Genomic DNA, 22,844 nt, shown 5'->3' with positions numbered 1-22,844 from the left:
ACATGCAGAGATAGAGGTGTTTATGGAGGGAGACTGCAGTCCACCCAGGCCACGGCTGTGCTACACCCCGAGTTTCTACGCTGATGGGAAGGGACATAACACACGTGCTCTCAGCTTGGCCACTACAGCTACGTCACTGCTGCTGGGAGACTGCACCGAGGCTGAAATAACTTGCAAAAAGTCAGCATCAATGGAACTAACTGAAAGCTGTTTTTTCTGCCCTGGGCAAGAGATAACATTGGTCATACGGTGTTGTTGCACAAGGGACGCTGAGACAGATATCAATGCTTACAGTTTTATTGATGGAGCCTGTAGCTGATAGGCTCACGTCTGCACTAAAATTATCTTTGGGCAAAATACAAAGCTGAGAAAGTATAAGAAAGAAGAAAGGGAAAATTTTCACCCGTGGCTGGCCATGAAGAGATGCAACAGAGCCTCCAATGCAAGCATCTTCTTCTGGGGATCCTCTCCAGGTGGTGCTAATGGTGACGATAAATTTCCACCGTATTTTTCCATAGTAATCATATAGCTTTCATCTTGACCTGCTCAAACTCCCTTCTGGAAACTCCTGCCTAAAAGACTATTTGCTCTGAATGGAAAACAAGTGTTTCACACTGAGCTTAGATATGTATTATTGGATAATTCTAACTGGAGACTTAAATTACTATTATCTACTATGTTATTAACTAACTTTTTTTTCCTCTGGTGTAAACTAAAAGCTATAAAAGAAGGCATGGGTGAGGGCAGGGGGAAGGAAAGAGCCATTCTTACTCTCGTGACAATTGCTTCCCATGAGAAATCAGACATGAGAATAATATCAGGGTTTGCAGGTGCAATGCTGTGAGAACAACAGCGTGAGAACAGGGAAAAACGCTGTGGCAGCAGCTTTGGTGAAAGGTAACAGACCTGCAAGTGGAAGGCAGACTACAGAACTGCAAAGGAAAAGACCCTGTAACTACTCAGGCGAAAGCACTCTGCAACAGCTTCATGTCTGCCCTTCTCTCTCCACTCCAACTATCTTCTGACCTCCTCCAACAGCTCTGCAAGAAGTAGGTAAGAGCTACAAAAGTTTCTCTAAGTGGGCTCAGGAGATCCTAATCATACGCACCGTAGTTCTATGTGCTGAGGTTATGTATCATCAAGGAATAATTTTCTTCTGTGTTATTAAGAAATTTTCTTAGACTGCTTTATTAGATTTCATACATCTGTCTTCAAGGTTTTACGCATCTGTCTTCCTCTAAATTTATTAGATGTTATGCATTTCTTGTGGTCACGATCGCACAAAATCACCGAGTCCTTTTTTGTAAGAGTAGGTTTGCAATGGCAGGCTTATTCTCTGGCCAATTGTTCCACATTTAAAAGTCTGTTCCTGATAAGTTTGTGATTTCCTCCACATTCACTTCTTTTACACCATCCGAGGTTATAGCCCTCTGGCTACAAGCACTAGCTAACTGCAGTTCCAAGCCATAAAATTCGTTACAGTATTTGCTTGGCATGTGTTTCGTACAGTAACAATTTTCCAGGACAGTAAACTTTTCCAGGATAGTAAACTCACAGTATTTCCCTGGTTGCAGTTATATATTTCAGTCTCCTGCCAGATGCTGCAGATTTTCCTGAGTCTGGCAAAGTTCCACATGATTTAACAAAATTGTTGTTGGTATGTATCACTTCTTTACTTAGAATCCACTTTGAGATATTTATTATTGTAGGTCAAATACATCAAATTCAGTGGAAAGAAAGTTGCAAATGGAGACTTGAGGGTGCCCCTTTTTTGCATTTTGCAAGTGAGACTCTGGCTGGTACTGTGACCGCTTCATGGGGCTCAGGATAAGCCTAGAGGCAAGAGGCTGGGAGGAGAGCAAAGCAGCAGAGAGACAGCATCAGTCCCTTGGACAAGGACAGAGTTCCCACAGCAGAGTTTAGATGCATTCAGCCTGAGAAGTGTTGTTTTGGTGTTTATGAGGAGCTACTGTGGTAGACCTATGCTGGGGTGAGGTTTGCTAAATAGTGTTGAATATATCATAGAATCATAGAATGGTTTAGGTTGGAAAGGACCGTGAAGATCATCAAGTTCCAACCCCGCTGCCATAGGCAGGGACACCTCCCACTACACCAGGTTGCCCAAGGCCACGTCCAGCCTGGCCTCGAACACCTCCAGGGATGGGGCCTCAACAACCTCTCTGCGCAACCTGTGCCAGTGCCTCACCACCCTCACAGTGAAAAACTTCTTCCTAATGTTCAATCTGAACCTGCCCTCTTCCAGTTTAAAGCCATTCCCCCTCGTCCTATCACTACATGCCCCAGTAAAAAGTCCTTCCTCAGCTCTCCTGTAGGCCCCCTTTAGGGACTAGAAGGCCGCAATAAGATGTCCCCGGAGCCTTCTCTTCTCCAGGCTGAACAGCCCAAACTCTTTGAGCTTCTCCTCATAGGAGAGGTGCTCCAGCCCTCAGATCATCCTCGTGGCTCTCCTCTGGACATGGTCCAGCAGGTCCATGTCCTTCTTCTGTTGGGGACTCCAGAGCTGGATACAGTAGAATTGTAGAATCATAGAATGGTTTAGGTTGGAAAGGGACCTTGAAGATCATTGAGTTCCAACCCCCCTGCCATAGACCTCCCACTAGACCAGGTTGCTCAAAGTCCCAAGAGCTGAGAAGCTGATAACAGTTGAAAGAAGCCTGTAATTCATCTGAACCAAGCTGGACTTGGTCATAACCACAAATACACTAGTTAGTCCCCAACAGCAAGAATGTATTTGTCATGCCCCTGGTCTGGCTGGCAGTTGGTGTATGTAATGAAAGGAGAGAGGAGGGGAAAATGTGTGTGTATATACACATATGTACATCCACCCCTCCATACATAAATTGTGACCATGTGACAAATATATAAACCCACGTATTTGAACAAGAAGTGTGCAGAAAGAAAAGGGGGGTTGGTAAATTTGGCTGAGGGACTTGTGCCCCTCTGGTTGTTGTTGAACAGTGTTGTGCTGCTTTGCTGACTGCCAGCCTGCCTGAACCGAGGAACCGTGAGTGAGCATTTTGGTGCCAAACCTGGTTCTTAACAAAACAGAACAACGATCATTTCTGGAGAAACCAAACTCTGAAGAAAAGCCATTAAATCACCATGGGTCACATGACCTCTTCCGGTACTCAGTTGTTCTCTGACAGTGATCAAATGGGGTAAATATAATCAGAGGAGTATAGAGTAAAATTTATTGTTTTAACTTCTGGGAATCTCTAGTTGTGCAAGAAGATAATCTCTCCTTAAAATTTGGGTGAACTTCTATAAGTCACATGTTGGGATTCTCATGATGTTCTGCATCTTGTGATGTAGAGTCGGGGAGGCACAGACATGGCTATATAAAGGATGGATAAAAAGAGACAATATCTACAGCAAGTGTTTTCCTGGTTGTAGGCAGGTACGTGTATGTATAAAGTATGATAATAAACTTAGAGCAAAAGAATCAACAATGGACTACACCAGAATTTCATTTTCAGTTCTTCGGCATTTAAGTATTTCACATTGAACACAAAAAACAATGCTGACTTCAGGGACAGTTAGGAGGCAGAGTTTGTTTTCTTTTCAAACAGGTCTTCTGTATCACTATTTTGACATTTTCTTTGGTTCTTTATTGAGCGAGGGTACTTTCATGATTCATTCTCTTATCTTTGCCCAGGTTTACAAGAAGTAACAGCTTTTTGCTATTTTCCTGCCTCTGGTCCACCTGAGACACTCTGAGGCTCTAAATATGATAAGATCAATCTTGATTAGATTCCTACAGATACGTGTGTTGAGGCAAGCTGTATCTCATCCTGCGCTCAGGTCCTGCATCTCACTTTTGAGAATATTTATTATTAATGCCATTGCTGCTTATCATCTCTTCTGTTATGAAGACAGTAAAGCCAGAGAGTATTAAATTTTGAAAATTCTATATCAGGTTGTACCACCAATGCAAAATTTTTATTTACTACCAAAAAAAAAGAACTTATTACACAGCAGAATAGATCAACCAAGCTCACCTGTTGGTAGATTTGTATTTTTTTTAATTTGATACCCAGACTATTGTAGATTCTTTCAGAAAGCATTCACTCTCGAAATCTATTTATGAATGTTTGAAAAACAGATTTTGTCCTTTTACAATTCACGTTGTATCACTTTGCAAATCACATTAAAGACAGACTATTAACAAATCATGAATGCAGTACCATGAAAAGCAGTTGCTTAGGGAACAAAATTTGGTAACAGACAACTCCCAGTCTAGCAGATTATGCTACTCTGATATGCAGAAACTGAATTTCAATTTTGACTCTTGAGAAATTGCATTAAAAATTAATGGTAAGTCTATATTAACCACTAGAACTGTTAGACATGGTTGAGCTTCTTTTCACTGCTCATTTTTTTTCCAGGGACTTTGAAGAGTTTTTCCAAAAAGAAATCACGATCAACTTTGAGCTGGAATTGACTCTAGGAAGTCTTAGAAGAGGCCTCAAAGAAAGGAAAGCATACAGCCAGAAACTGGCCAAGGTCAAGTGAAGTCGGTCAATGAGCACTGATTTATACCATCGAGGGATCTGACCTGCTGCTCTTCAGATTCAGGCTCATATTCCACTCTGTTGCTATGTGTCACCTAAACTGCAGCAACAGTTTACAAGTGAGTGCTTTACATGGGAAAATGCTGGGTACCTCACTGCAGTCCAGTTTCATGCAGATTAGATTAAAAGGTAATTGCAGCAACAGAGAAAGCATCTATGGATTGCTACTGTGGTTCAGCTTGTTACATTCGTCTAACTTCTTAACTACTGTAGCAGTAATTAAGCAGAGCCTTTAATTCAAACAGTCTGAGGCCATGAGATGAGTCTTATTCTGGGTCAGATTCTCCAGTTTGACAAAGCTGTAGCTAGCATATGGTCAGAAAAAAATAAACAAAGACACCTTCATGCACCTGAAGTGGGTTTTGGTCCTCAATACAGCTTAGGGAAATTTACCTGATGCCCCACAGCTCCAAGGCACTATTTTGTAGCTGGGCATCACAGAAGCATTTTGTAATTCAAGTATGTCGCTGTCTGTTCCTGACATACTGGACCCCGAGCTTGGAAAGGAGGACATCTCCTCTGTGCCTCCTCTACACCATTTTGGCATTCCCTCTGAAGAGACAATCCCAGCTCTGACTGCTGCACGTCAAGTAGTTTCTATATTTACCATGCGGGAAATATCTTCATAAACAGTGAAAATCCACTTCTGTTACAATGTTCTAACACTTAAATTGTTCTGGCTTCTATACCCTGAGGCTAAGGAAAGGTATTTTCTGCTGTCTCTCAGAAGTAGCTGTCTCAAGAGAGAGGTGGATGTTTTCTGCTCAGTATTTTAATTGGAGGGCCAAGCGTGTCTGCAGAAGGACAAGTCACTGATGCCCTTGGGGCAGCCCTGATGAGTATAACGCATTTTCTCATAACTGGAGGCTAAGTAGACATTTTCATATATATCATCTGTTAGTATAATTAATAGATGCCTCTATTTATATATCAGAGCTGAGTGATGATGATAAAAAAATCGCTTAGTGTTCAACATGTCGACATATTAAATAAGACTGGGATACCTTGAGCCCCAAATGGCTGTAATAAATATTCCCAACTTTTCCCTAGTTCCCCTTCTAGCTGTCACACTCTCCTTTGTTCTGATTAATAGAATCAACCTTCTGAAGGTAAAGATAAGAAATAATTTAAAATGGTAAAGTAGGATACCTGTAGTGAATGCATATTCTGTTCGATACAGAGGAAGAGAGTGACATAAGAGACTTCAGAATGGTCTTCAGGGCATTTAAGAGTGTAAACAGAAAACTTTGTGAAAGACATTCTCCTCCATCTGCAATGCTTGGGAGGAATCTGCCATTACTTCACTAATTTTTTTGGGTGGGCTTAAGGCAATCTTCATCTCTCCTCGTGTCAGATGTTATAGTGTAGGCATGAGTAAAGTTTAAGTTCCAGAGTTTTAACCCTTAGGGAGATACCAAGGTTTGGAATAACCTGTTTTTCAGGTTACAGAGAAGATGTATATGACAGCATCTACTATATGTACACGCATCTACTTTGCAGACACAACTTGGTGAGAAGAGACCTACCTTCTTTTTTTTAGAGACATACTGATTATGAGAAAACACATCATAATAGAAGAAAGACTGATTTGAATGGAAGCGTTGCCTATTGGTGAATCACGCAAGAGATGAGGACTGAGGGTCGTGCTGCTTTCATGGGTTGGTTAAAGTGTTGATAACATTGGCCCAGAAGGACATGCTGGTGAGAACTCAGGGAGTATTATTGGCACCCGCTGTTTTTCAGACTGCCTGTTCTTTAAAGCCAACCAAAGGGAAAAGTGCTGGTGGTAGAAAGAGCTGAATCATTGGCCAAGAGGGTAATGCTATCATTAGTCAAAAAAGCTGTTGAAACAGTCTTACCTGGGCTCGCATTCTTCATATTTAAATACCTAAGTGTTTGTTTGCACAGTACCTTGACATGTTTTAAGAAAACAAAATCCTTAACAGTAAGGGGAATGGAGGACTTTCTGAAGCTGTAGCCACTAGGGACACAACAGAGACATGGGAAATCCCTCACAGTGGCTAGTGCCAGGCTAGACTCAGGGATGAGGATGGCAGCCAGGTATTGTTAAAAGGGCAAGCCAGGGCTAGAAGCCAGAAAAATCAATGCTGCTTTTAAGCTGGTGGTGTGAGAAAGACCAGTAGGCAAAGTTTGGGCAGTCAGGACACCGTGGAAGACAGGAGGGGAGGGTGGGTCCAAGCCAAAGGCAGATGTTTTCTGTTAAAGAGTAACTCTTGGATATCAAACAGTCGAACTGGAATGAAGATCTAGGACTCCAGCATTAGGGCTTACAGTAAGCAGTGGCATCTAAGTGGGCAGAAGACAACTACAAGGATAAGACACAAGCCAAGTGCCACGTTTAGCAGTAGAAAGCAGCTGGGTCACACAGCTCTCTTGGCTGGGCCAACAGCTTGGGTGAGGCTCTGATCCCCGCTGCAATGCTCAGTTTCCCAGGGCCTGACAGCGACACTGCTAAAAAGCAACAAGAAAAACTCTCACCAAAGTTGCAAAGATAAGTCATAAAAATGCACATGAGCACTGATGCTTGAAAACCAGATCCCCTTATTCATGTTTTCAAGCGCCTCTGAGAGCAAAGCACTCAGGCACCCCTTTGGAGAGTGAATGCAGTCCACAGCTTTTCAAAATGATATCTTCGCAACAGCATTCATTATGAATGTACTGTGTTTTATTCCACCATTTGAAGTGATCCCTGTGGATCTCAGAACAAAGCAATGTGCGGACCTTCACGGTGGAGTGAGACCAGCCATAAACACCTTGTACAGCAAGAGAAGTACAACGGTGCTGAGTGATTTGATACTTCTAAGGAATTGGTCCTAAATCCTTGGGAAAAGCACAAAGAATAATCTGTGTGTTTCAGCCAGTTCTTCTCCTTTGGGAATATACTAGAGCAGATTATGAAGTCTTGGAATGGATTCGCTCTTGAAGCACATAGTTCTTTGAACACTAATCCCACTGCAGCAAATGAAGATTAAGACTGTGTGAACATGTAACCAGAATACAAATCTTGTGGAATTATTCCTTTTTTTTCTTAGGCTATGCTCAATTCCAAGCAGCAGAGGTACCATGCTCTGTTATTAATGATCCACAAGTGAAATGCAGTAAATGACCATGTGTGAGCCTTGTCCTAGTCCAAGTCACATCAACAGCCTTTACAAGGACATAATTATGGGAAATGAGGAATTTGTTAGACAAATCTGTAGCCTTTGTGTAAAAGGAGTGTGTGGTGTCATTTGTCCTGGCCTTCATCATATCCACGTACGTGTGCTCTTGTCTCCGGTTTCTGGAAAGCCCTTCCTTCCTGTGTTCATCCAACTATACCTCTTAGATCTACCTCTATCAGCAATGGGTTGCCTTCAAGAAGGGAAAGCATGGTCTGAAGCAATGGTTTGGGTTGGTATTTCAATAGATTGGAAACAAGTGGGTGGCTGGTTAGCTAGGCTGACGATTTGTATTATGAGGACATAAGGAGACTTTTTTTTTTATGACCTAAGTGACCCAAATCTCGAACTCCTTTCCTTTAAGGTACCACACACTAGTCTGGCAGGATGGAGGTAATATTGCTCACAAACACATATGCCAGCTATGTACATTGTTTAATTGGCCTGAGCCAATTCACTAATATTAATAATCATCTGAAAAAGTAACGCTGATACTCACAGTGTCTATCAGCTTGACTGCTTGGAACAAGAATCCCTTAGAAAAAGCAATGTACAGCTTATCCCTCTAGTCCTTGTTCAAACAGCATTTTCACTGATTTCGATATAACCCTACCTCCACTGTAAAGTCTTGGGAGAGACAGACTGGGAATTGAATCCAGCAGCTTTGCCATCTAAAAACAAAGTGGGCCAAATTAATTATACTTCTTTTTCAGAGGATGCATGATAGATTTTTACAAATTTGAAATAAACTCACAGGAGTTTCCTGGCTCACAATAAGTATTAAATTATAGCTTGATGGTTTCATATGATACTAATTTACAGGCCTTATCTTGCAAGTTGCTAAATGTCCTCAGTACCAGTGAAAGGCAGTGGTAGCAGATGTAAAAGCTGGCCAGCACTGAAAGTGATGGACCCCCTGCTTGTTGATATTTTCAAGTCACGCTGCCTTCAAGCTCATACCATGACCAAAACAAGAATTGCCCTTGAAGAGACACACATGAATTATCTCCTATGCTATCTCTTTTCCACAGCAATCTTATTTAGCCATGACTCGTTTTTTTGAAGCCGTATCCTTCACATATAGCTAAAGGACAAACTGTCTGAAGAACCGCATAAATAATAAATCCTATGTTTAAATGTCAACCCTAAACAAACATCTTAAAAGAAATATCATTTAACTTGTTTTGAAATTATAAGGAATAATAGAGTTTTGCAGAAAATCAGCCTATTATGACATTTGTTTATACTTCATATTAACGTCAAGCAAGCAGAGCTCCAGGAGTGATGCTGAGCTCCCTGTTCTCCCAGTTGGTTACAGTTGAGTATTTGAAACATCTGCTGCTTCTCATGAAAACCAGTGGCCTCTGTGAGTCTTAAAAGCTTGCCCCCCACCACTTCTGATACTAAATGAGTTATTGCATTTTAGACTTTATAATCACAACTACCATCTATATTTCAATTTTCTGAACATAATTCTCGTAATTTCTCTTGTTTCTTGAGACTCTGGCTTCACACTGGATTCTGCATTATACCATCCACTGATTGATTTATGGATGTTTCTCTCTAGAGTAAAAACCCAATTTGCCTTTTTTATGGTCAAAATGTTTATACCCTGGTGTTAGATTTAAAAACCCTCTCATCCATACTGATCTAATAAGTATTTCTGGCTTGTGGAAACTAAGGATGCCTGCAGTAAATTCTGTTCTGACAGAGGCATCCCCTAGAGGGTCCATAAACTTTCACTGGTTACATTTCCTTCTTATTTAAAGTAAGGCAAAATAATAGGCAATAAAACCAAGAAAGAGGAACGTCTATACCCCATCAGAAGGCATCTCTTGATCAAACACAAAGTCAAGGAATGGAGCTCTGTTTTGAAGTGGAATAATCCTGGTCAAACATTTGGAGTATCACAGACATTTATCTGCTGTACAGCCAGAGTGCACATCTTCATTTTGACCCCAAAAATGTTGTAGCTTGGGTTTCTTCCCCCCTTGTTTCATGACCAGGAGAGGCCTGGTGTCACTGTTTGTCTCTCAGTCCCAAAGGGCCGTCCCAGCTGCTTAGCTTGGGTTGCAGATGTCCTCAGAGACCCTCCCACTAAACCTCTTCTGTGTTTTTTTTCTGGACTCTTGATACCCCACCCACATCCTGGATGGTTGTAGAGCATCTTTCCCACATTTACCACGTTCCTTTCTGTTAGTCTTATTTCTTTCTCTTCCTCAACAACATCATTTCTTTTTTTCTTTTCCCACAAAATCTTCTTAGGAATAACCCATGAGTCCACTTCCACATGTCTTTTTTCCCTTCTCGTCTTCTGCCCATGAGGCCCTTTCCTACCCAGCCAGCATCCCTACTTCATCTTCTGGCCCAGCCTTTTGAGCATGGGATTCACTCTTGCAGGAGCTGACCCACTGGTAGGAACCAGGCGTATCTGGGGCTTCCTGCTTATTTGATGTAGAAAATCAGGAATACCATTTCCTGCCAGCTGAACAGCCCCTGGGATGAAGAAGAACTGGTTGGAGAAGAGTGGTGAACATCTGGTTTGCTCTGGGGTAGGATCCAGCTGCGGTTTTTGTCTCTCCTCAGGGAAGGGAAGGGGAGGGATAGCATCAGTCTCTGCATGCTCCCATCCCCTGGGTGGCTGATGACTGGGGAATGGGTTATTTTGGTTCTTGAGTAACTTCACTGAGTATGGTAGCAGAGCATCAGAGTTATTCTGCTGGCAGTTTGTGTTTGTTAGCTCCTGTGAGGTGCCAAAATGCTTAAAGCAGCTTTCCAGGACAAAGGAGCCACGAGTTGGCACAGATGAAAGCCTGCAGGGAATCAAAGCTCTCTGCATGGGGCAGAAATACAGGTCTTAAGTTACCTCTCACTCCTTCACTTATGCAAGGAGAAGGAAGCTGGGTCTTTGTTCTTCCTGTTTTAACACTATTTATTTATCTTTGGTTGCCTAACGTGGCCGTTTCAAATGGCCTGGCAACTAAGACCATCCTTAGAGACCTGAAGCTAGTGGAGGCAGATCCCTGTGCCATAGAAATCCACGTAGTTTTCCTGGCTTCACTAGAAGTACGTTGGCCAAGTGCATTAAGTCACTCAGAGAAGCAAATCTGTTACCATGAGCTCCCTGCAAATTGCCTTTCCTATCTCAAAGTGGTTATAAAATTTGAGGACTGGATTAGAGAGTGTGAGAGTGTTTTTGCTCTACAAACTCCCTTAGGGAACAAAAGAATTGAAATGGGTAATGAAGTATTCACTGAATTTGCCGTTTGCTCCCTCCTGCTAGTTATTTGTTTGGCTGAGAGCCTGTGTGTGTATGAAACTTCCCTGGTATCTTTATATGTTTTTGGGAGGGTCACATGTTGGGGATGGAGGGTGACAGCCTCTTTAACCTGGGAAACTTGTAGCAGTGCAGGTCTGTACCTGTGTCTGAGACAGGGGAGGATAGAAAAGTCCATGTTATATAACACTCAGTGATCCGTTTGCTTTCTGTCATATTTAAGATTATCTTTTTCTATTTTTTTTTGAGGATTTTAACACGTATTCTTGTCTCTGTGACTCACTTGCTCTACTTAGTTTAACAAAATGAGGAAAAAGACATATGTGCTGTTTTGTTCACGATTATGCAACAACTCCAGTCACTGCAAAACACACCTCGATCATCGTAAGGTCCTTGTGGAATTTTACCATTAAGGTGGGGAAAAAAAAGAAGTTGAAAACAAGCCATCCTTGTGTTAAAAACTTCTGTGACTGAGCAGAAACACATGCATTTCTTCTGTTTTGGGTAGCTGAAAATCACTGCTTTTGCTGACAACATAACGCTCACCACCTTTTTTAGCTAACCTATGAAGAATTCAGAATGCAGGGAAATTCTTCCAGGGTTTGTACTTGACAGAGAGCTGCCAGAGCCTTTTCCCTCTGACTTCCATGCCTGTCAAGTGGGAATTAGTTTTTAGAGCTGAACCGACTCCTTTGCCCCAGAGTGCTGCCAGTGTGGGACACAGAAAGCTTTGGGCACTGCTGCACTGGGCAACAAGTTGATTAAGCAAAGTAGCAGTAGGTTTTCACAGGCACCTGAAGTCTTTTCCAGACTTGAGAATCAGAAGGGTGTTTGAACTGACTGAGAGGTGGGAATTTTCATTTAGGTACAGGACTATTCAATTTTCTCCTTTTCCTGAAGAGGTTTCAATGTGCATCTCTGAGTTCAATGTTTTATGACTGCACTAATCAAGCCCTGTACTGGGAACATTTGGTAGCTCTCTGTCCTTTTGGTCTCTGGAAAGGCTTTCCCCAAGGACCGTGGGACAATGTAGCTTCTTGTATGGACATATACACATAATTTGTTGTATTTGTATACACAGCTCCAGAAATTGTCCTGCTGATCTGTAGCAGAGGTAAAGCCATCGTCTGCACTACTTTCTTTATCAGTGGAAGGGCAGATATGGCTTGTTCAAACCTCAACTGGAAAATGTAATAAAGTTTGACAATTAAATGAAAATCCATTTTGGTGATGGATGATTAGGGCCACCCTCTACCTCCAGCATCTAGCTTTTATCACAGACAACAAAATGTAGTTACATCTCTTATCTGTTGAAAACCTAGAGAGTTATATATGCTTAGCAATCTTTTGAATTACATTACTGAACTTCAAGTAACTAAATGCAGCATTGGAGTCAGAAGGCTCATCTCCCTAGACTCCTCATGTACTCAATGGAGAGAGAAAAGATCCTCCAATGGGCAATTCGAGCATGTAAGTCATGTTCCTTCTGCAAATTGTCCTCGGGAGGAATTTCTTCCCTTCTGCTATTTAGTGGAGTCCTGGGGATGTCTGTCACCACAGCAGACAGCTTTGTGGGCAGCTTGAAGACAAGCTGGAAACAAGCCTTTTGCAAGGGCTGGGGTAGCATCAAATGTGTCAGGAGCACAGTGCAGCCCTTTTCTTAGGAAATTAGTCAGTTGAGGAGCTCAGAATTTCAGCAAGCCGAAGAAATGTTTTGGACCGTGGGCCAAACACGTTCTCTGCTGAAATCCCATCACAAACCATCCTGTTAGCCCAGTTCTGGGTTAGTTGCAGAAGCTTATTTGTAGTGCCAGTGTGGATGCAGACGAAATAGTGCAGGAACGACCGCTCACTGTTCAGGAAAGGTAAAGCAAAGGCACGTGTCCATAACAGATCGCTCTTACTTCTTTCTTCTCAACAATGTATATCTTCCTTTAAGTATCTTGGCCAGAAGGAGTCTTTTGGAGGGTTGATTGTGTCATCCCTTAGGGAGCTACTGAGCTTGAGCAGGTTTCTGAGGGCATGAAATGAGCCTGGGAAGAGGATCACAGGGTGGAGCTCACGTCGATATTGCAAGATTGCAGTCAAAAATGGAGAGTAGGCAACCAGAAGACCCAGAAGTGATCACTGGAAATTTATTGGTACCAAAGGGGACTGGGCAGAGTTTGCTGCCAGACAGAGTCACTTGACTGGCTGCAACTGAGGGTAGGAGGAGGCCACCCACCTGTGAGGGCACAGACAGTGGGGAGGGAACGGTATATATAGTTTGTCTTCTATTCTTTTCCACAGATACTTTGATTACTTTTTTTCTATTTGAAAAATCTGTTTTTCTCATTTTTGTTACTTTTTAAAATGTAAAACATTTTGACGTTCTGGAGTTGCACGCTGTAAGAAAAAAGTCTCGGTTACTCAAAGCTCCATCTGACATGTCTGTTAATTGCCAAAGGTGAAAACCAGGGAGGGAGTGAATACCAGAGGTCTGTTCATCTGGACACCACGCTACTTTATAAAAGACTAGTCTACCGAGTACAATATCTATAAAAAAATTAGCCCTTTACAATATTTCTGACTCTTCAAAATTTGATTACATTTTGACATAAGGATGACTTTAATTTGCAAGTTTTCATTCACATTTGAGGTGTAACTACAGCCTATTTTGACAGATGGTCAGTACCTGCAAATGAAAACTAGAAAGAAAACTAACACAAAGGTGAGTGTCACCTCCTACCTGTATTTCATACGGGAACTGGCTATTTCTCCTTCCCTCTAAAGCGGCCCCTACAAATTGCCCTTTGGCTTCTGAAATTTCATACATGAGCCTTAGAGGGAAAATAAGGTCCTTGTGGATAGGAACTGAAAGAAGTAGGACAAGAAGCAAAAAGAAACAAATGTACTGCAGATTTATTCATTGGCTTCTCCATAAGTTATTCTTATGCTTATAGGTGTATCAGAAGAGAATCCCTCGCTCTGATGTGTTCATGAATCATCCAGAAACAGCATTTGGAGAGCAGAAAAAATTCCCATTTTATTTTTTTTTTTCTACCAGAAAAAGGGCCATCTTATATGTTAAAGTGTTTCTATTATTTCCCCCTTCTCAAAGACTAGAATTGTAGTTGCTATTTTACAGCTGGGAAATGGAGATGGGGAGAGTTCATCCCTGCTGAAGTCGTAGATTGCTACGGGTTTTAATGGAGAAGACTCAGATCTGAAGCAATTTGTCCCTGAGTTTGCAGGAATATGAAGTGGAGCCAAGAACAGAACTGATTCCTTAGACTGTGTCTGTAAAAACGTGGTCAAAGTACTGGCAGGCAGTGGTTTAGTTGTTAGCACGGTTTCTGGCATGGTTCAGACCCATGAGAAAGCGAGGGATAGTCTGGGCCAGGGACTGTCCTTCAGAAAACAGCATGGACACAGCCAGCATGTTTTGGAGTGGAATAGAGCTTTTCTGTGTGGACTAAGTTGAGCCATTTGCCCTCAGCACTAATGAATCAAAACCTCAGCTTTTGAACACTAAACCATTCTTCCTTCCATTCAGCTCAGGTGGTAATATGTCTTATTTGAAATTCTTGAGTGAGACCAGTATGTGCAACAAAAAGTTAAGAAAATATATCATTAATATTGTTCCATTTTCAGTGCCATGGTGCACCAGTTATCAACGTTTTACTCATGTTTTCCTTTTATTGACTTCTCTCTCTATTTTTTTCTGCGGTGATTTTTCCCCTCTGCACGGGTATTATGAGACTAATCACAGTTTGCCTTGACAGCCCCACACCACTGAATAAAAGGAGTGGGCTCAATAATTCCATGTATATGCAAATGGACAGATATTAAAATATCATGGGTCATAAAACTACCAAATTCCTACAGTGAAAGCAACATTCTGTTTTACATCTTCACAATGTAAGGATTTTAGGCACATTTTTACCAGTCTGTTTTCCAAAGAGGAAAAGTGTTACCTGATACCATGCTTTGTCTGGTCAACAGTTCTTAACAGAAAGAACTGCAGATGGATGAATAACTGTATTTATGACTATTTAATTTTTTTCTTTGAACATGTAAAGGCTTGTTTTGCATTGATAATTAGGTATTTTAGTTCGAGTAGAATTATCTGAGAATTACAATTAACTAGACTGTCAAATGTGGTGTGAATTTATTTATCATAAATCTATGTTAGGAAAGTGCTAGCTGTACAGACTTCTATACAGGACTAGGAACAATAGGGAAAAAAAAAAAAACAAGGAAAAAAAAAGCTTAAAGCTAATATGAAGCAGTATGTGCCCCTTTTATCATCATCAATTGTGTCATGATTCTGTACCCATTTACACAGGTACACCTTGGGCATGAAGTCGGTGTAAAGGCAATGCCTCAAGTCTTGCTGGAATTCAGTAGCAAATCTGGCACTGAGGTGTCGGAAGTATATGGAAATCAAACTGTCATACAAGAAGTTGTGTGTGATGAGCAGGGTTAGAATAGGACACCTGGGATGAGTTTATGAAATAATTACAAATCCCAAATGGGAACTTATCAGCTGAAAGAAACAGTGGAAAGGAAAGGTCTATATATATTGATTGATCACAGGATGACTATGAGGCAAGAGTGGGAATAAGCTGTGAAAAAGACAAACGTGAGTTTGGGATGTATCAGCTGAGGGATTTCAGGTAGAAAGTGTGCAAGATGCTGAGCGGGTCACATGAGGGATATTGTTTGCAATAGTTACCGTCAAGAAAAAAGAGCTTTAAAGCTGAAAGACTTTCCAAGACAGTTACTATAAGTATCACAGAAATGGAGGAGCTGTTTATGTCTCCTCACACAACAGATTTTGACTTGCTCACTTGAACACAACCAAGATTAAAAGAAGACACATTTTTCTCAGCAAGTACCTCAGGAGCAAAAGCATCTCCTAATGACTTCAGATATATTAATTAAAGGCGAACCTTGTCACAATAACAAATGGGTATAATCTAATTTTCTATGAATTTGGCTTTTGGTTTAGTTAGTAAAAGGTCTAAGGTTTTACAATTTTCTTGTGGTAAAGAGAATGAGAATAAGTTATTCTGTTAAGGACAGACTCTGGTTAATTCATGAAAGATATATGACTATATGTGAAAGATTATATGATGTGGCTGCCTGTGACATAGAAGAACAGCGATAGAAGATCCAGGAAATCCACTTCAATATTCTGCTGAACATTTACAATGATGTGTTGTGCACAGTACTTACAAGAGACTACACTCAGCTGCTTTTCTTTGCTGAAGACAGTGGAATATGTCAATGGAGCAATTTGGAATAATTGGGAGAATCTTACTTGAAGGTAAGATTCTCTTCCTGGGAAAATATCCTACCACTAAGCTATTGAAAAGGAGGTGAACATGATTTCAGGCTCTAAATCCCTATTTTGCAGAGGTGCCTAGACCCAGTTTGGAAGATGTGCGTCTATCCGACGGGCTTGTGTTTCTCTGATGTTTCGTCTAGAGTGTGAGGGCATCCAAGTGCTGGTGGGTGGGATGTCAGAGCCTCTCCTTCCTTTAACTGGACACCTGACTTCTGACTTCAATGCTTGACTTATAGGTATTGCATTGTGCAATATCACATCACCCATGGGGCCTTATTTCACATCTACCTTTTTGCATACGTCCATCCACTGTGCCTTTTGGGGATTAAAATGCTGCTCTGTGTGAATAAGAAACCTACCTGGGTAGGTAGGGTCACGGTTCAGTAACAAGAAATCTAATTCTGGCCTTTGAAGTACAGTTCACTTTGACAGAAATACAGATTTATATGTGTGGTTATGTAAAAGCGTTGTTAGAAACTTGGTGAATGGCTGAGAGTGAACACCGCATTTGATGGACGAGTTACTAGTTGCTAGGATAAATGCCTGTAATGGACCGTTGTCCCTATGGCAGTGAAACGTTTTTGTACCATTTTTTCAACGCTGAATCTCTAATCTCAGCTGGTATAAAGCGATGCTGAACCATGGGCTTCATAATTGGCTAATTCATATCTATTGAGAAGATGGCCCTCAGCAACTTCTTTTCTCAGTTTAACTTCCTAACGGCTTACAGGATTTTTCTTGTAACCACTTCTCCCTCTAAATAATGGATTCTGCCACAGAGATTGATTGTCCTGGCAGAGTTATGTTTGTTAATTGTTAGGAAACGGCTTCCCTACTCAGTTACTGCTTAAACAACAAAATAGTAGCTGTAGACACAGTATTTTAGACCAGTGTTTTGTAAATAGTTTACATACATCTTGATATCTACGTACGCCTATGTATCTACTCCATCCTCTCTACTGAATTTGCTACCGGGTAGATAATGACATGGGGAAGGTTGGTTTGAGCAGAGAGGATGACAGCCATTTTTTTAAGTGTTGCTTGTTCTACGTGTTTTTCCTCCCATTGTGCTAGTTAATAATAACAATTGTGTCAGCATATTTAGTGGGTACTAGAAAGAAGACAGAACTCTGCATTAGTATTTACTGTTAGTTCAACAAAGCCACAGTGGCTATAGTAAAATGCAATAAAAAATAAGGTGCTTTTTCTTATTTCTCTATGTTTTAATATTTCTTTCAGTAGGCTTCTGTTTTAAGATAACTGCGGTATTAATCTAGCAGACTTTTTCAGGTGAAATTTTCAAGCTGGCATCTGTGATATTTAGTAGGTTGAACACCAATATCAGAGCATGATTTGCTGTAACCTTTTTTATGGTGACCTGAGGCAGTCTGACATTCATAGAAAGTTTTCCACTATGTCTTAGGGAAAGGCTGCCCTTAGGTTCTTGCAAAAAACAATTATTTAGAGAACTGCTTTTGAATAGACCCTCAGAAGACAGAGGGTAGGCGAGCCAAGAGGGACTCTCGTGGAACACCTTCCCGTCCTGGTTTGAAGTAGAACAGAATCAATTTTCTTTTCAGCAATTTTACTTTTCAGCTAAGTCTCTTGTAGCTAACTGCACTTTTTGAAATTAACAGCATATTCTTCAGACAGCGTCTGCTGCCAGAGTGATAATGCCTGATGTTTATACTTAATACCAAGGCATGGTGTGCAGAGAGGCTCTTGCTTGTATTTATTGCTATAACAACCAAGGCCAGCTGACTTTGTTTTTTGCCCCACTGGAGCAAATTATTTTTCTCTCCCTTCTTTTTTGGGAAGGGAAAGATAGATTAAAAGAGTGCATCTGTCGTTCATTTAGTGGCCAGCCCGCCCCAAATCACGACAGATGTCATGAAGACAGTGACCTAGCCATACCTGGGCCTTGAATACTCAACAGCACGATGATGGCTGGTTCCATAAAGCAGTGGTATAACTGTGAGGTGGCTGTCATGACAGCTACGGCATGGCCTCCCATTACTCGTTTTTCATGCTAATAATTGTTCATCAAGTGTCACTGGGATAGGGGTACCCAGGAGAAAAAACTCATGTGAACAATTATGGATGTCCTCCATGCTTCTAGAGACTTTCTAAGAGAAGGCTATGATCACCATGAGCAGAGCCAGAAAGCTCCTTTGCACAGCACAGACCCACCTGACTCTCATTATGTAGGATTCAGGGACTGTCTTGGACTGCTAGGGTTTCCTGGGCAAAAAAAAATGAACAGAAACAGCATCTCTTTAGCAGCTCCAGGTGCCAGAAGCTATTCTGGAGAAGAGGAGAAGCTCCTGTAGGAAAGAGCTGCCCACATGCTACTTGCTTTCCTGCATGAGGCGCAGGATAAAAGAAACAGCAAAGAAATGGCTGTTCATGGGGGAGGGAAGGACAATCAGTTGTTCTGCATCATGGTTAAACTGAACATTAAATATCCCCCAGTTTCACAAGATTCTCCACTCTGCATCTTTAATCCTCTAATTTCTGCTAAATCTATTTGTTTCTTATACTTTTCTTCCCATACCATTTCTCCACTTTGTCTTGTGTGAGTGCTCCATAAAAAAAATGAACTCTGGACAGTAGGAGCTGTTGGTTTTGTGACACATCTGTATTATTCCAGGCAAAATGGTGCTTAGAAGTGAGTGGGGCTTCCAGGCACTATTTTAAGTATTCTGTAAATGATAATAAAAGCAGCAGCTAATGATTAATTTTAAGTGGAGCCCTGATTAGAAATCATTGTTAGAACTCAGGTGCTGGACAAGGGAGGGCAATTATTGACAAAGAAAGCAGTCCTGCTTGGGGGGTTATGGACCTGTCTGTAATTTTATTCTCCCCTCCCCCCGAGATTGAAAATTGATTGGGTGTTCTTCAGGTGCTGAGAAACAAACAATTCCCCCCCCTTCTGTTGAACTTAATGAAGTATTAACCTTGAAACTGACTTTTCTACTGCACCTCTCCGGCCTCCCTTTGACCTGCACGCTGGATGCTTAGGAGCGGCATTGCTGCATCTGAGCAGACACTCTACTGTCTGTATTTCCCTGGCGTTGTTGCAGCGTTGGGTGACAGCTACTTTGTGACTCAAGAAGGTTGTTGAGGAGAAGAGTGAGGAGAAATGGCCGCTAGGTCAGAGGATGTTGCAGGTAGGGAAAAAAGAAGGCCTTATATCCCAGACTGTCATCAAAGATTATTCTTTGGGGTTTGTCACTGAGGTATAGATGGGAAGGAGTCAGAAGTCTGGAGGAGACCTGGAAATGGTTGGAGGAGGTCCAGAGCTTAAATGCAAAGTGACAGGCTTACATAAAGGACAAAGTTGCAGTCCTCTCACTCCTGGTGGCAGAAAGTTTTGAGGACGCTTTTCTGGGTCACATTAAAAGTTAAAAAATAAATGAAATGTCTGGTCTTAATTACACAGGTGGGTTAGGTGTCCCATCAGTAAACATACTTACTTTAATTGGCTCTCATTTTCTTTATCTGGTCAAGATGTTCTTCACAAAGAGTGTGAAATAATGAGATAGATAAGGAACGGCTGTGTTTAATAGAAGCTTCCCTTTGAAAGGATAAAAATGTAACAAGGGGTAGTGAGGCAAGTCTGTTTTTCTCCAAAATTAGCAATATGTTTCCTTTAAGCTTTTCTTACACAAGCAAAGATTAGTAATTTAAAAGGTAGTAGGTAATAATAATTGCCACTTCTCACTTTAATACCTTGTCTACTATGTCTGTATGGTGGTAGGATAATAAGTGAGGGCTAATTAAACAGTACAGACCTATTTCCAAGTCTTAATGATCAAAGAGGAGTAATACTCTGAGGTAATATTAGACGATGTTTAATATTTGTCTTGGCCAACATCTGACCACAAAACGAAGCGTCTTCAGGAATTTTGTTATAGAAATAATCACTAATATTTATCTTCACATAAGACAAATTGCAGAAACAATTTGCAGATAAGATAATAGAAAAAAAAATGGTAAACTTTCATGTAGAAAAAACAAGAGTAAGACGTTGGGGTTGTGTTGGAGCTGGGAAGTGACTGCTGCTGCTGGAAGATGCTGTTCTGCAGAAGCAGGTGTCAGGCTGGTCTTCCAAGCCATGGTCATCTCCACATAAGTAGTGAGGCTGTTTTGCTACCTTTGACTGTCCAGCTCCCCCAGAAAAAGTATATTTTGCTTATGCCTTGACATTGCCTGGTTGTATAAGAATATATCGAAGGAAGTGAGAGAATGTGAAAAAGAGTGGGTGTTTTATATCTTCTCTAGGCCTGGGCTGGGTTTGATAGGTCCGTAAATTTGCAAGGTAAACAATGCGACATGTTATGAAGTCAGAAGAGGTCGCTGTCATCACTGAGTTTGGCTTGCCATGCACAGCCAATACAGCTGTCCTAAGTGCTCTCCTTTTGAAGTATTAAAATATTATATGCAAAAAAATGACAATAATGGGGTATCTATAACAATCCAGGGTAAGCTGTTTTAATGAGTTAAATATTCTGATATATAGAAAATTTACCTGAATTTGAACCTGAAAAACTTTACTTTCCTTTTTAGCCTCTGAAACACATTTTTTTTTTGTTATATTGAAAAGTCAACTACTTGCTGCCATATGTATTCAAGGAAAAGAAAGTACATCATGGGAAATGATTCCTGGATGAGCAAATTCAGGTCTCCTCCACAGTCCTTGGAAGCTGTATTATGGATGGAGAATCCACAGAGCATATAAAGTATGCCTCAACTTACTGTAAAGCAGAACCTATGACCAGAGGAAGGCAACAAGAAAGACCAGACATGCATTGCTTCCTTGCTGCCCGGATTTCCCAGTGATCCAGGTACTTCTCTCTCACTGTCTTCCCCTGTGATTCATCACTTGCCCATTTTTCATCTCAGTTTCAAACTTTGGATTTTTTGTCTTTGGATGGAAACCAATCTGTGCAGGGTCCTGTAAAAATATCTTTCATAAAAGCTGAAGGTCATTCTTTACATGCAGACACTGCTTTAAAAGGAATGTTAATTTAAACATCGTGTTTTAGTTTAAAACTCCTTCTCTGTTGTTACAAGTAAGCCTTTCCAGGGAAAATAGAAAAAAAAAATCTCTAGGGTTTTCCAGTTTTATTATTCTGCATGTTTTGGAATTGCTCTGGATACAGTTGATTTCCCCATATTCCTATGTAGTCCATTAAGTCCTTCTATAAATGCTTCAGCACATGCCTATTTCACTCATGGGAAGTGGACATATGGCAGTAAAGGGAACAATTCACATTAACAGGTTTCTGCAGAGGATTTTAGCAGGTTGTTTTCCATGGCACATATACCAATGGACTAGGGAATATTTAAAATAAAGAAATGCAATTACACATCACAAAGCTAGTCAGATCTAAGATGGCATTTTAAAAAAAGAGTTGGTTTTGAGGAAAATTTCCAAAGGTGTTGAAATGTCACTTCTTCCAATAGTGATTTTTTAAAATTATTATTTATTCCTTGATTTTTCAGGTTTCTATGACTATACCTACAGCGGTAAATAAAGCAGGTCAGGGACTGTTGCTAGCCCTGAAGACAACCAGCACGACAAAGTTTGTGTCTTGCATATCCTAAAAGAGGGTGGCTGCATCTGAGTTATCTACTGGAAATGTTGCCTGGTCATGGTACTCCCTGCACCATGCCTGGCCTTTGCCTGGGAGGTTGTTAGTTGACCCAGATGAAAACCATGCTGTAGGCCCTGTTAAATCATCAAGCTTAGACCTTTATGTCCTTTTTAGTGCTTTAATATAGATGTTGCTTGTGATTCTCTACCTTTACTTTAGCAGACATACGCCTTTCTATCTCATTACACTAATCAGCAATTAGCTCTTAAATTCTTAGCTTGCTAATTGAAAACGACAGGGATTTGTTCCGAGGGAAACATTCTTGGGTTCATGACAAGACATCACTGCCAGGGGGTAAAAAAGTGATTACAAATATATACTTGTTTCTTAGCAACCATTCAGAGCTCCCCTTTCTAATTAATACCGTACAGTTCAGTGAAAGCCTTACTAGTTCACAGTACTAAAAGACCAATTAATCTCAGTTAGAAATTGATGCTATGAATAATTTTTTTTTTTTAAATTCTGGCTATACCTGTGTTTAAGACAACCAAGCAAACCTTTTTGTTTTGTTTTATGACTTATTTTTATAAAGACCTTGAAAATACTCAAACACAGAATATGTGTAAACAATAGAGATGAGTTTTCCTTCACTTGGTATCTCAGTTCCTACTTTACGCCCTTCAAAATTCTAGTAGCATAAACGGGAAGTAGCTTACCCATGAAAGGTGTGATGAAGGTGTTTCTCTTGCTTTACCTGAAGTAACCAGTGACAAAAGCAGAAACAAGAGAGAGAATAGGGTTCTCCAAATCCTTCCAGATTACAGAATTGTAATGATATTTCAATGCCATTACTAAATTGACCTC

This window comes from Vanellus vanellus (genome assembly GCF_965231255.1).
Source record: "Vanellus vanellus genome assembly, chromosome: 1".
In the NCBI taxonomy this organism is placed as follows: Eukaryota; Metazoa; Chordata; class Aves; order Charadriiformes; family Charadriidae; genus Vanellus; species Vanellus vanellus.
The sequence above is the reverse complement of the archived record's forward strand: the minus strand, read 5'-3'. Positions refer to the sequence as shown.